Raw genomic sequence first — 11,645 nt, 5'->3', positions numbered from 1 at the left:
GTAAAACAGGTGAAAGAACATTGGGAAGTGTTCTAAAGCACAGGACCCACAGCCTCCTTCATCAGCGGGGCTGTGGGGGGAAGAGGGTGCACGAGGGGGTCCGCGGGGCAGGGCCCATGGCCTCCTGGTCCCAGAGCTGCCAGCAAGCTCTGCCTGCCCCTCTGGCCCTGCCTCGAGTTCTCCACACCGCGCTTCACCAAGAGGTCAGTGCTGGCTCCCTGGCGCTCAGACTGCCCCTGGGCATGGCTGGGGAGCAAGCGGAAGCAGGGGAGGGAGGCCTCACTGCGCAGGCAGAGCCCCAAAGAGGCCTTGTGGTGGTGTGCTCCTTAGCTGGGCACCGAGTGGGAGCGGGGCCGGGAGTGAGTCTCTGGGGCACTTTGGGGACTCCTGGCTTGGACGCTGCTGCTCCCCCTCAGCGCCGGGCTGGCGGCCCCCCGCCCGGGCCCTTTGATCGGCTGCAGACAGGCCCTGGGGTGCTCCCTGTCTCTTCCTGTCCCTGGGTCTGAGCCAAGTGGAATGTGGGAGGCTTGTGAGAGCTGCTCACTCATGCTGGGGTGGCCGTGTGGGAGCTTGAGCCCTTTCCTCAAAGAGAAATCCCCCAGAAGCGCAGAGCCATACTTGGCAAGTTCCCTGCTGAGCCTCAGTTTCCCCATCTGCCAAAGAAAGATAGCCAGCAGCACTGGCTCCGAGAGTGGCTGTGATAATGAAATCAGAAACTCCCTAAAGAGCACTTAACATGCCGTGCCTGCCAGGCTTTAAGTAAGTGCTCAATAAATCTTAACCGTTCCATTATTAATTACGGTTAATAGCAACATCATGACGTCATCGTGAGGACTGAGCAGCTCACTTCTCTCCCTGGGCCTGTTTCCACAGGGAAGGGAAAGCTGGGCCGGATAATCTCTGGAGTGCTGTCTGCCTCTGAGATCCTGGGCTGCCTCAGTTTCTCCTCCCTGACCCGGGTCTGGTGGGCACGGGTCACGCACAGGCTGATGCTGAGACAAAGCAGCACCCAGGGGCCTGGGGCCTGCCCACGCCTCTGCCTGAGGGGCCTCATGGAACGAGGGGGCTGGCAGCACTGTGGACAGTGCACAGGCCCCCTGCAGGCATGGCCCCGGGCAGCTGAGGAAGGGCAGTCTGGGGAGTGACCGTGGCCGTGCTAACAGCCCAGCAAGGCTGCGGCGGGTGTGGCCAGCCTTCACCACAGTACCCCACCCCCTTCTCTGCCACCTGGTTCCGCACCAAAAGGTGCCCTGGGGCTGCAGTGCCGCTCAGAGAAAGGAGAGCACCAGGCCGGCCGCAGTAGATGGTGAGTGTGTGTCAGGTTTGGACAGGCTCGGGTGGCCAGGAAGGCTTTGGGAGGTGGCAGGAGTCAGGGTGACATGTGGGTGCCCTGCCCTTTTGTGCACTCCCCCTGGGCCTGACTTCCAACTGCCAGCACCTGTCTGGACCCCGGGCCACTCCGCCTGCACAGGCGGGAAGCCCCAGGAATTCTGTCCTTGGGGGAGCCTCCACCAGGGGAAATGGGAGCTGGCACATCAGTGGCCCAGCCCCACACCTCGTGGGCTCCCCCAGTCTCCCAGAATTCCACACGGGCCTCCTATTGCCTACAGTGGGAACCTGCTGGGGAATGTGCTCATCACTGGCTTCCTTCCCTTCCCAGTCTCACTTCTGCACCCCTGTTGAGGGCTGAATTGTGTCCCCAAAACTGGAACCCCCAGTTCCTCAGAATGTGACCTTATTGGCAGATAGGGTGTAATTAGTTAGGATGAAGTCACTCCCATCTGACTGTGTTTTTACTAAGAAGGGCCTGCGGACATGGACACGTGGACACGGGAGAACACTAGGTGAAGACAGGAAGAAATCAGAGTGCTGCTGCTCCGGGCCATGATGTCCCAGCCAGTCAGTGAGCTACCGGGAGCCGGGCCCGCAGGGAGCCACGCCTGCCGATGCCTTGATTTCGGATTTTCGGCTCCAGGACTGAGACAGTCGGTTTCTGCTGTTGAAGCAGCCAGTCTCCGGTGCTGTGCGGGCAGGCTGTGCTCGCCGAGGAACACCCATCCTGCTGTTTTCTAGACTTGCCAAATAAAGCATCGGCACTTCTGATTTTGTACGGGGCTCAGAGATGGGGACAGGGCGAGAAGGAGGTCCCACAGGGCAGGAGGATGCCCACCGCGGTTACATTAAAATGACCCCAAGAACTTGAGGGGCAGGGACAGAGCCAAAGCCCCAGCCTCGCCTCTGAATCAGGGTGAATTTGTGCGTTGTCAGGTAGAGGACACCAAGGTGGTACCGCTCAGGCATTGAAGCAATTGCCCACTCAAAGCCCTCTTTCCGCCCCTTGTTCCTGGCTGGTGGTCCCCAGGCCCGCCCTGGGCATGCGCAGGGCCCGGTGGTCTGCAGTGCTCAGCACTGGAGCTTCTGCTGCTTCCTGCAAAGAAAGGGCCTCCCACTGCTGAGGCCGAGTGGCCCACATCCAGCCCCAGCCAGGGTCCCCTGAGATTCCACTGTTTAATGAGACAGAGACCACCAGCAAAGGTGGAGAAAAAGCTTATTGCCGAGTCATAGAAAATTAACAACTTGGTGTTTGTTAAAGAATTAATGTTAGCCATAACAGGTTTAGCTCAGTGGTTAGTGTGTCGGTCTGCGGACTCAAGGGTCCCAGGTTTGATTCCGGTCAAGGGCATGTACCTTGGTTGTGGGCACATCCCCAGTAGGGGGTGTGCAAGAGGCAGGTGATTGACGATTCTCTCTCATGGTTGTTTCTAACTCTCTATTCCTCTCCCTTCTTCTCTGTAAAAAATCAATAAAATATATATTTCAAAAAAACACAAAGAAAAAAAACCCTTTATGTTAAATAGGGGGAGCTAAATGTTCATCAATAGGGTAATAATTAAGGTCACGAGTTCAGCAGTCTGAGTGCCCAAGATCCTAGCTCAGACTGCTCCGCAGCTCCTAAGTGAGGGCCCTTCTCTGCGCTCAGTCACAGGGCTCCGCTGACGGGCATCTGTGCCCCGCCTGCCAGTGGGTAGTGAGACTGATGGCATGAGAAAGAGAGAGAGGAGTGGGGCCTGGAGACTTGGCCAAACCTATCTCAGAAGGTAGGCCTCCGTTTCCCTCTCCTCCGGGCCTGTCCTGGAGGGGACAGGGCACTCGCTATCCGTTCACCAGCGCTGGTGCAGCTGAGCCTGTGGCCTTTCTCTGAGATCCTGCTGGCTCAGCCCGGCGGGCGAGGCAGGGGAGGTCCCTGCAGGTGGAGTGTTGGCGGGAGGGCAGGGTGGAGGGGCTATGCAGGAAGGAGTGGGGTGAGGGGAGGCTTGGGGCCCGAGGGCAGTCTGTGGGTACTGGAGACTGGGAAGGATTCCTGGTGGCTTGGGTGTAACTTGAAATTCTGACATTTTTTTTTTTATCTCATCATCAGAAGGAAATCTGACAAGAGAATGTGAGCTCATGCTAATAGAAGTCATTTTCACCCTTTGTTTCCTACCAATTAAATCCTCTCTCTTCTGTTGATCATTTCCAGAGACTCTGAAGGGCCTTCTGTGCTGGATGGTACGATGGTATGGAGCTAATTAGACCAGCGGCACCTGTCAGATTCGGTCCCTGCAGGGGCACTGAGCAGCTGCTCAGCCACTGGCGCCACTTGTTGGATTTGAAACTCAAAGCTGCATTAATCAGCTGTGTCACTGTCAGTAGAGGATTTGACCAGTCGGAGCCTTAACTTTCCCATCTATAAAATGGGAATAATAGCAGTTCAGGCCCATAGGTCCAATACCTACCAGACATCACTCCTTGGGATAGCACAGGAGCCTCAGATTCACACTGTCCTAAACTGAACTTGGCACCTTTCTCCCTTAGCCTGCTCTCTGAATGCCGTTAGCAGAGGCTTTATCTCCTGCCACTTCCTCCAGGAAGCCTTCCCCGATCACATTTCACCTCCCACTGAATTGACTGGCTCTCCAACAGGCCTCCTCTCCATCATGTGTGTGTCTCTCTGGCATACCAGGCATGCTACATTTTAATTATCTGTTGATGTGTCTCTCTTACTCAATTGTTACAGGCCCTTGAGGGCAGGGACAATGCCTTAAAATCTTCTTTGAGCCCCAGGCCCCAGTGTAGGAGCTATTGGGATGGTTTGGGAGAGCCTAGACTTCTATTATCTCCATCACCCATGCTCCCTCAACCCCTAATTCAAATTAAACAGTGTGATGCCCGGCCAGTGTGGCTCAGGAGTGGAGTGTCAATACCACACACCAACAGGTCACCAGTTCAATTCCCAATCAGGGCATATGCCCAGGTTTTGGGGAGTGGAGGGCAGGGGAGACGGCATGGAGGAGGCAGCAATTGATGTTTCTCTGTCATCAATGTTTCTATCTCTCTCTCCCTCTCCCCTCCTCTCTCTCTACTGGGAATCGAGTCTGCAACCCAGGCGTGTGCCCTTAACTATTTGGGGGCGGTGTCTCCCAGAAGCAGAGTTTTCCAGAGCTTCCCAGGGCTTCTCCCCGCCTCTCCCCAGAGTGGGCCCAACTTTCAGGATCCGGATGTCTTTGGACAGGCCCACATCAGTGATGGTGATTAAACAGAAACCAGGCCTCAGGACTTCATGAAACATCCCTTAGTTCTGCTGATTGAGCTCCTGGGTTTTGATGTGCTTTTTGGTTTTGTTTTTACTTTTCTGTGGTTTTGGCAAAGAGAATGAGTCAGTGAATCAGCTCTGGATGAAGAGATATGCAGTGAGAGAACATGGGTGGGAACCAGCTGTGGGTGGAGGGATGTGCAGTGAGAGAACATGCTTCAGAACCAGCTGTGGGTGGAGAGATGTGCAGAGAGAACATGGGTGGGAACCAGCTGTGGGTGGAAGGATGTGCAGTGAGAGAACATGCTTCAGAACCAGCTGTGGGTGGAGGGATGTGCAGAGAGAACATGGGTGGGAACCAGCTGTGGGTGGAGGGATGTGCAGAGAGAACATGCATGGGAACCAGCCGTGGGTGGAGAAATGTGCAGAGAGAACATGGGTGAGAACCAGCTGTGGGTGGAGGGATATGCAGTGAGAGAACATGGGTGGAAACCAGCTGTGGGTGGAGGGATGTGCAGAGAGAACATGGGTAAGAACCAGCTGTGGGTGAAGGGATGTGCAGAGAGAACATGGGTGAGAACCAGCTGTGGGTGGAGGGATGTGCAGTGAGAACATGCATGGGAACCAGCTGTGGGTGGAGGGGTGTGCAATGAGAGAATATGTGTGGGAACCAGCTGTGGGTGGAGGGATGTGCAGTGAGAGAACATGGGTGGGAACCAGCCGTGGGTGGAGGGATGTGCAGTGAGAGAACATGGGTGGGAACCAGCCGTGGGTGGAGGGATGTGCAGTGATAAAACATGGTTGGGAACCAGCTGTGGGTGGAGGGATATGCAGTGAGAGAACATGGGTGGGAACTAGCTGTGGGTGGAGGGGTGTGCAGTGAGACAACATGTGTGGGAACCAGCCATGGGTGGAGGGGTGTGCAGTGAGAGAATATGTGTGGGATTGTGTGACACCAGGAAATACGCAGAGGCTTTGCAATGCACTCACCTGAAGTTCCCCAAATGTACGTGCTAAGCCCATCTGCTACGGCGAACTGAGTGGGTTCCCCCGCTGTTACCTCTTTTAACCCTCAAACCTGCCCCACAGGGGGACAGCCTGCCGGTGACACAGAGGAGGAAGTGCTCCTTGGAGAGGCTGAGCGGGCAGATCCCTAATCTGCAAGGGCCATCTCCCTGCAGCCTGTCCATGCCCGCTGGCCCCTCAGGGGCTTGGGATGGCCACCCCCAGGGCTGGACCTCCGCACTCCTGTGGGGCCTTCCGGTCCCTCACCCCCCCACCCACCCCCCCTTAGCTGGGCCGCCCCTGCTCATGTCCTGGCGGGGAGCCACTGAGCCCTTCAGCATTGGGGAGGACCTGGGCCTTGTCACCCAGCAGGCAGTTCTGAGGTCCTTGGTCCCCTCACTGGAGCCTGTGTTCTGACTCCACTGTGCCCCTCCCCACCGCCTGGGAGCCAGGCTGGCACTCAGCAGACGAGGAGGGGGCACAGGGAGGGCCTGGGGAGGGGAGACCCTTGCCAGAGAGAGCTCCGGGTGGTTTGGTGTTTTCCCGAGTGGCCAGTAAAATGCGAGGCCCCTGTCTCTGAGTCCTGGCCAGGCTATCCTAGGTTGTGGCGTGAAAGATGAGGCCTGAGCATGCCCCCCTGCAGGGGTGTGGTTCAGTGTGCGGCTGCCTGTGGGCTTGACAGGCCACCGGCCTCAGTGTCCCTGTCAGTAAGTGCAGCTGCGTGAGCACCTGCCTCACAGGTGATGGGGAAGAAGAGAGTTCACACGGACAGCATGCTCAGAACAGAGTCTGCAAATGCATTGTTCGGATACAAACTGCGGCATATTAAGAAGCTTTAAGCCAATATTTGGGCAAAAATCGACTGAGACGGGGCGGCACGCACCTAGCAGACAGAAAGCGCTCTGCGGAATGGCGCAGCATGGGAGCGCTCAGGCGGAGAGGCAGGGCCAGGAGGCCACGCCGACGTGCAGGCTGGTGGCCGCGAGGTCACTCTCCTTGAGGCGATGGTCGGGCCTGGGCAGGTGCTCCCTGGTGCTGACCAGCGATCCTGACTGGCCGACGTAGGATCCGGTTCTAGGAGAGCTGAACTGTGGTGAAGTCTTGGTTTGGGACGTGGTGCTTAGCACCTGCAACTCCGTTTGGGCCTGCTGTCTTGCTTCACCAGCATGAACACCTGCTGTGGCCTCAGAAGACAGGTTTGGGAGCGGGGTCGGCCTACCATGTGGCAGCGTAGGGCACCCTCCCGACGAGGGTCCAGGGCCCATGTGCACCTAAACCCCACGTCTCTGAAGCCCTGAGCTTCGGCTGTCCGCGTGTGAACCTCTGACAGCTCCTGCTTCACAATTGGGGAAAGACTGCTCTTTGTTTGGGGGAAATACTGAACATTGAAAGCCAGTAACATTCCCCATGAGCTGAATTGTCCTGTTTGTGGCTGTGAATGGCTGTCCTCATGGGGAGGAGAATGTGCAGCAGAAGGTGAGTGCTGATGAGCAGGGTGACAGCGCCCTCCCTGGGCAGGCAGGCTGGGCCTCTGGGAGGGTCTTGGTCACCAGGAGGTGGGGACCAATAGTTGGCCAGGCCCAGACACAGGGCAGCAGACCAGACCTAGAGAGCACCCTCTGGGCTGGCAGGGGCACCCCGCGCAGGGTGCACCTCCAATGGGAAGCTTTTCGGTCCTTGCCGTCCCCGCACCTTTCTGGAAAAGTTCGCTTCTGGCCTGTGCATACTTTGTGCCGCACACAGGATCCGGGCCTGTGACTGGTGGCAGCTGAGCCAGGTAAGAGGGGGCAGGGGCGAGAAAAGAGGGGGCAGAGCAGAGAGAGGTGTGGCTCCGGGGATGCAGACACCAGCTGCAGGGGCCACGGTGGCAGCTGGCTGGGTGTGTGGGACCTCAGAACTACTCCGAGGAGAGAGACTGGCGACGGACGGGCTTCTGTGGTCTCAGCTCAGAGCTCCTTGCGCCGTTGGGGAAACCGGGGACTCAGGGCTGACTCCGCTGCGGAGTAAGGAAGGCGGCTCAGGGAGGGCTGCACAGAGGAAGGGAATTTTAAGCAGAGTTTTGAAGGATAAATAGGAGCTTGACAGTGAACCAGATAAAGAAAATTATTCACACTGCTCTCCCATTGCCTCCTATCCCACGCCAACCTGGAAATTCACACAGGCCTTCAAGAACCCCCCAATTCCGGCAGGACTAGGCCCCCCTCGGAGCAGAAGAAAGGGGCGCCCTGGGCCCCTGGAGTCACCTGTGGGAGGAACAGTTGCTGGCTCCCTCGGGCTCCCGCCCACGGACGCCGCCCAGCCCCACACAGCCCCACACAGGGGCGGCGCAGTGCTCCCCAATCGCTGCTGTCAGAGCGCGGCTCTCCGGGGGCCGGATTTATTCAGTCTCCGTCTCCGCAGAGCTGGCTCTTACTGCCCCTAACTGCGGAAATATGCTCCCGGGCCGGCTCCGGAGGAGTGCTGCGGGTCGTGACCGTGAATTGTCGGGCTGTGAAGGAGCCAGGCCTCACTCCCCGCGGCTCAGGGTGTGCGGCGCCGGGCCCCGCGGGCACGCCCGTCGGACCATCTGCCGCGGAGGCCGCTCAGGGGCTCTGCAGCCGGGGAGTGGACACCTGGGAGTTATGTGTGGGGCGCTCTCCACTGGCCCTGCCTGTGTAACAGCTGGGACGCGGCAGCTGGCGCGGAGCAAGGAGCCGAGCGGCTTGGCATTCAGTGGATCGGATCCCAGGAGTGTCCCTGCCTTGAGGGGAAGAGAGGGGGCTTGGTCAGTAACCTGGGGTTATTTCCTCCCAGGCAGCCCCTCCTAATGTAAGCCTCTGCATCCTCCTTTTCTGCTCAGAGCTCCCCAGAGCCAGCTCCTGTCCTGTCGCCCCAGGCCCGACTAGAGACGCTAGAGAGAAAGCATGGCGAAGCAGTTACTCCTGGGGGTGCTGATGGCTGAGCAGCCCGACTACATGCCCTTCTCCCAAGGATGCTGCCGCCTCGGGACTAACAGCCTTTGTAGTCAAACCAATGGCTCTCGGTCAGAGGAATTCTGGTCCCCACCCCAACACAGTGACAATGTCTGGAGATACTTTCTAGTCACAACTGGGGGGAGGGGGGACGGGAGGTTACCGGCAGCTAGTGGGTGGAGGCCAGTGATGCTGTCAAACACCCCACAATACACAGGACTGCCCCCCAACAAAGGTCACATGATCCCAATGCCCACAATGCTGGGCGGAGAACCCCTGAGGAGGGGGAGCCTGGGAGAGGGAGCTGAGGACTCCTTCCCGACTTCCGGCCCTGAGGGTTCAGGTGGGGAGTCAGAGGGCGAGAGAGGACAGCCAGGGGGCACTGCCAGGCTGCAGGGGGGCTCTGTGCCCTTGCAGCCTGTTTGTGAGGTGCCTGCCACCACGTGGCACCAGAGCGGGGCAGCTGGGTGCATGCAGACCGGAGGCGGGCCGCTCTGTGCCAGAGCTCGGACCCCACTCTGTCCCGAGGCCGCGGAGCTCTCAGGGGCCTTGGCTCCGGGCCAGGCCCAGAAGGTGCAGGATAGGAGCAGGCTAAGGGGCGGGGGAGGACCACCCTGGCCAGATGCGGACAGGAAGGGCCTAACCCCAGGTTTTGGAGGGAAGATCCCCAGAGCTGGCTCCCGGCAAGGTTGCGGCTCGGCTCCTGCACTCTCACCCCAGGGGCAGGCGGGAACCTCGTGGGAAGTCCCAGGGGGCTGAGAGGCCGCAGCGCCCCCGGCTGTGCGGACCATGGGGGTGCTGGGGGGCTCTCAGGCTCCGTTCACAGCAGTTGTTTTGTAGAAGGTTAGGTAGCTTGGAACACCTGGTTCTTACCTAATGTCTGAGGCTGGTGATAAGTGTCGGTGGTGACCACAGGCGAGGTCCCTGGGTCGGACTTGATTCTGGAGAAGATTTGGCAGTGGTCTCAGCCCTTCCCATTACTGCTCATAGGCCTGGTTTGAAAATGCCAGAAAGAATTCAGTGGGAGTGGATTCCCGCAGCTCTGGTTTCCTGACCCTCTGTCTCCCCTCACGTACACCCTCCCCGCCGCCTCATTTCCCAGGCTGCTGGCCGGGGTCCCGCTCCGCTCCGCAGGGCCTGACTCGCTCGGTGCGGTCCCTCTTTGACTCGCCCAGGGCAGCTCAGCTTCTCCGGGCCAGGCTGGCCCACCTGCTCCCCTCAGCAGCCCGTGTGCTGAGCTCCCCATCTGCCCAGTGGAGGGCGGGCAGGTGAGGGAGGCCCGGGCTTCGGGGACCGGCCCCAGGTGACTGGCCAAGGTGGGGGGCCAAGCCTCTGTGCTGCCAACCAGTGCTCCTGCCTCCGTGGGCGCCTGTGCCCCGCAGGCCCAGCACCGTCACAGCCAGCCCTGTGGCTCCTTGGCCGGGCACCCACCATGCCTCCTGGAGAGATGCGAGCGTGCAGAGGGGGCTGGGACCCAGCGGTGCCTGTCCGTGAGCTTCACCCGACAAAGGCCAAGTGCACAGAGAAAGCGCGAGCCAGTGGGAGATCCTGACGACGCAGCTCCGCGCCCTTCCAGCCCCACGGGGGCGCCTCGCCCTGGCGCGGGGTGAGCCGATGTCAGGCACAAGCCCGGGGGACACTTCTAGGGCAGGTCACCAGGGCCACCCGCAGAGAACGTTATAAATGTTCTTCTGCGTGTGTCTGTAGGACAGGAGGCGGAGGAAGCATCCAGGAGAAATGGGAGGGGGGGGGAGTGGAGCCATGTCACAGGGACACCCATACAGATGTGTTCTAGGTGCCAGCGTCCCCCCCATGTCCCTGCGGAACGGCAGGACCTCAGAGCCTGACACGGCTCCTGCCCATGGGGTCCTGGGCTGGAATTGTTGAGGCCCAGGAGGGGCCGGGGGCTGTGCCGTGCTGTCCGGACCTCAGCAGCAGGTGTGGGCTGCCTCCGGGACTGCTGTAATGGCTGCTCAGACTACTTACTTGGGGCTCCGGGGTCCAGACCCAAGAGACTCAGCAAACGGGGCAGAAGCTGGAAGGACTTTTCTGCCCGGCGGCGGTCACTGCTGCTCACCCGGCCAGTTTCCAGCTCAGGGAGGGGCAGACCGGTATCTCAGAGAACATGGAGCCGCAGAGAGCAACACAGCTCTGAGCCACGCAGCCCAGGGTCTCCCCAAAAATGCACACACACACACACTTGGGATAAGTATAAAGGCAGTGCTTACTAAAACACATTTCATTTTCAAAATGGAGCTTGCAGCTGTTTACTAATGTATATACTTTTTTTTGGCACCTATATATATGTATTTTAAAAAAAATACATATTTTTATTGATTTCAGAGAAGAAAGGAGAGGAAGAGAGATAGAAACATCAATGATGAGAGGGAATCCTTGATATGCTGCATCCTACATGCCCCCTACTGAGGGTTGAGACTACGACCCAGGCAGGTGCCCTGACTGGGAATCAAACTATGATCTCCAAGTTCACAGGTCAGCACCCAACCATTGAGCCACCCCTGCTGGGCAGTATATATAGGTCTAGTAATAATTAATGTCGTTTTCTAATACTTTTTTAAATCGAATTTATTTAAACAATACAACAAAATTTAATCAACAATATAGTTGCCGTTATTTTCTACTACTTGTGCCCAACGTTCAGGAAGCATTTTAATCCCTCTGTTGTAAAATTCTTGTGATTTTGATGCAAAAAATTCGGTCAATGCATTTTTGAGGCATTCTTCATTATTAAATTTTTTTCCAAGAAGAAAGTTTTGCAAAGAACGAAACAAATGGTAATCGGAAGGGGCAATATCAGGAGAATATGCAGGTTGAGGGAGAACTTCCCATTCCAACTGGCGCAGTTTTTCAGCAGTGATTCTTGCAGTATGCGGTCATGCGTTATCGTGGTGAAGAATTACGCCCTTCCGATTAATCAGCACGGGTTCTTTTTCTCTTAAAGCTTGGGCTAACCTTTCCAATTGGGCATTATACACTGCACTTGTAATGGTTTGGTTAGATGGTAAAAGTTCATAATGAAGAATTCCTTTAAAATTCCACCAAACACACAACATCACTTTTTTCGCATGCAAGTCAGGTTTTGGCGTGGGCTGCGG

This window comes from Pipistrellus kuhlii, unplaced genomic scaffold, assembly GCF_014108245.1.
Source record: "Pipistrellus kuhlii isolate mPipKuh1 unplaced genomic scaffold, mPipKuh1.p scaffold_m20_p_7, whole genome shotgun sequence".
NCBI classification, from domain to species: Eukaryota; Metazoa; Chordata; class Mammalia; order Chiroptera; family Vespertilionidae; genus Pipistrellus; species Pipistrellus kuhlii.
The sequence above is the reverse complement of the archived record's forward strand: the minus strand, read 5'-3'. Positions refer to the sequence as shown.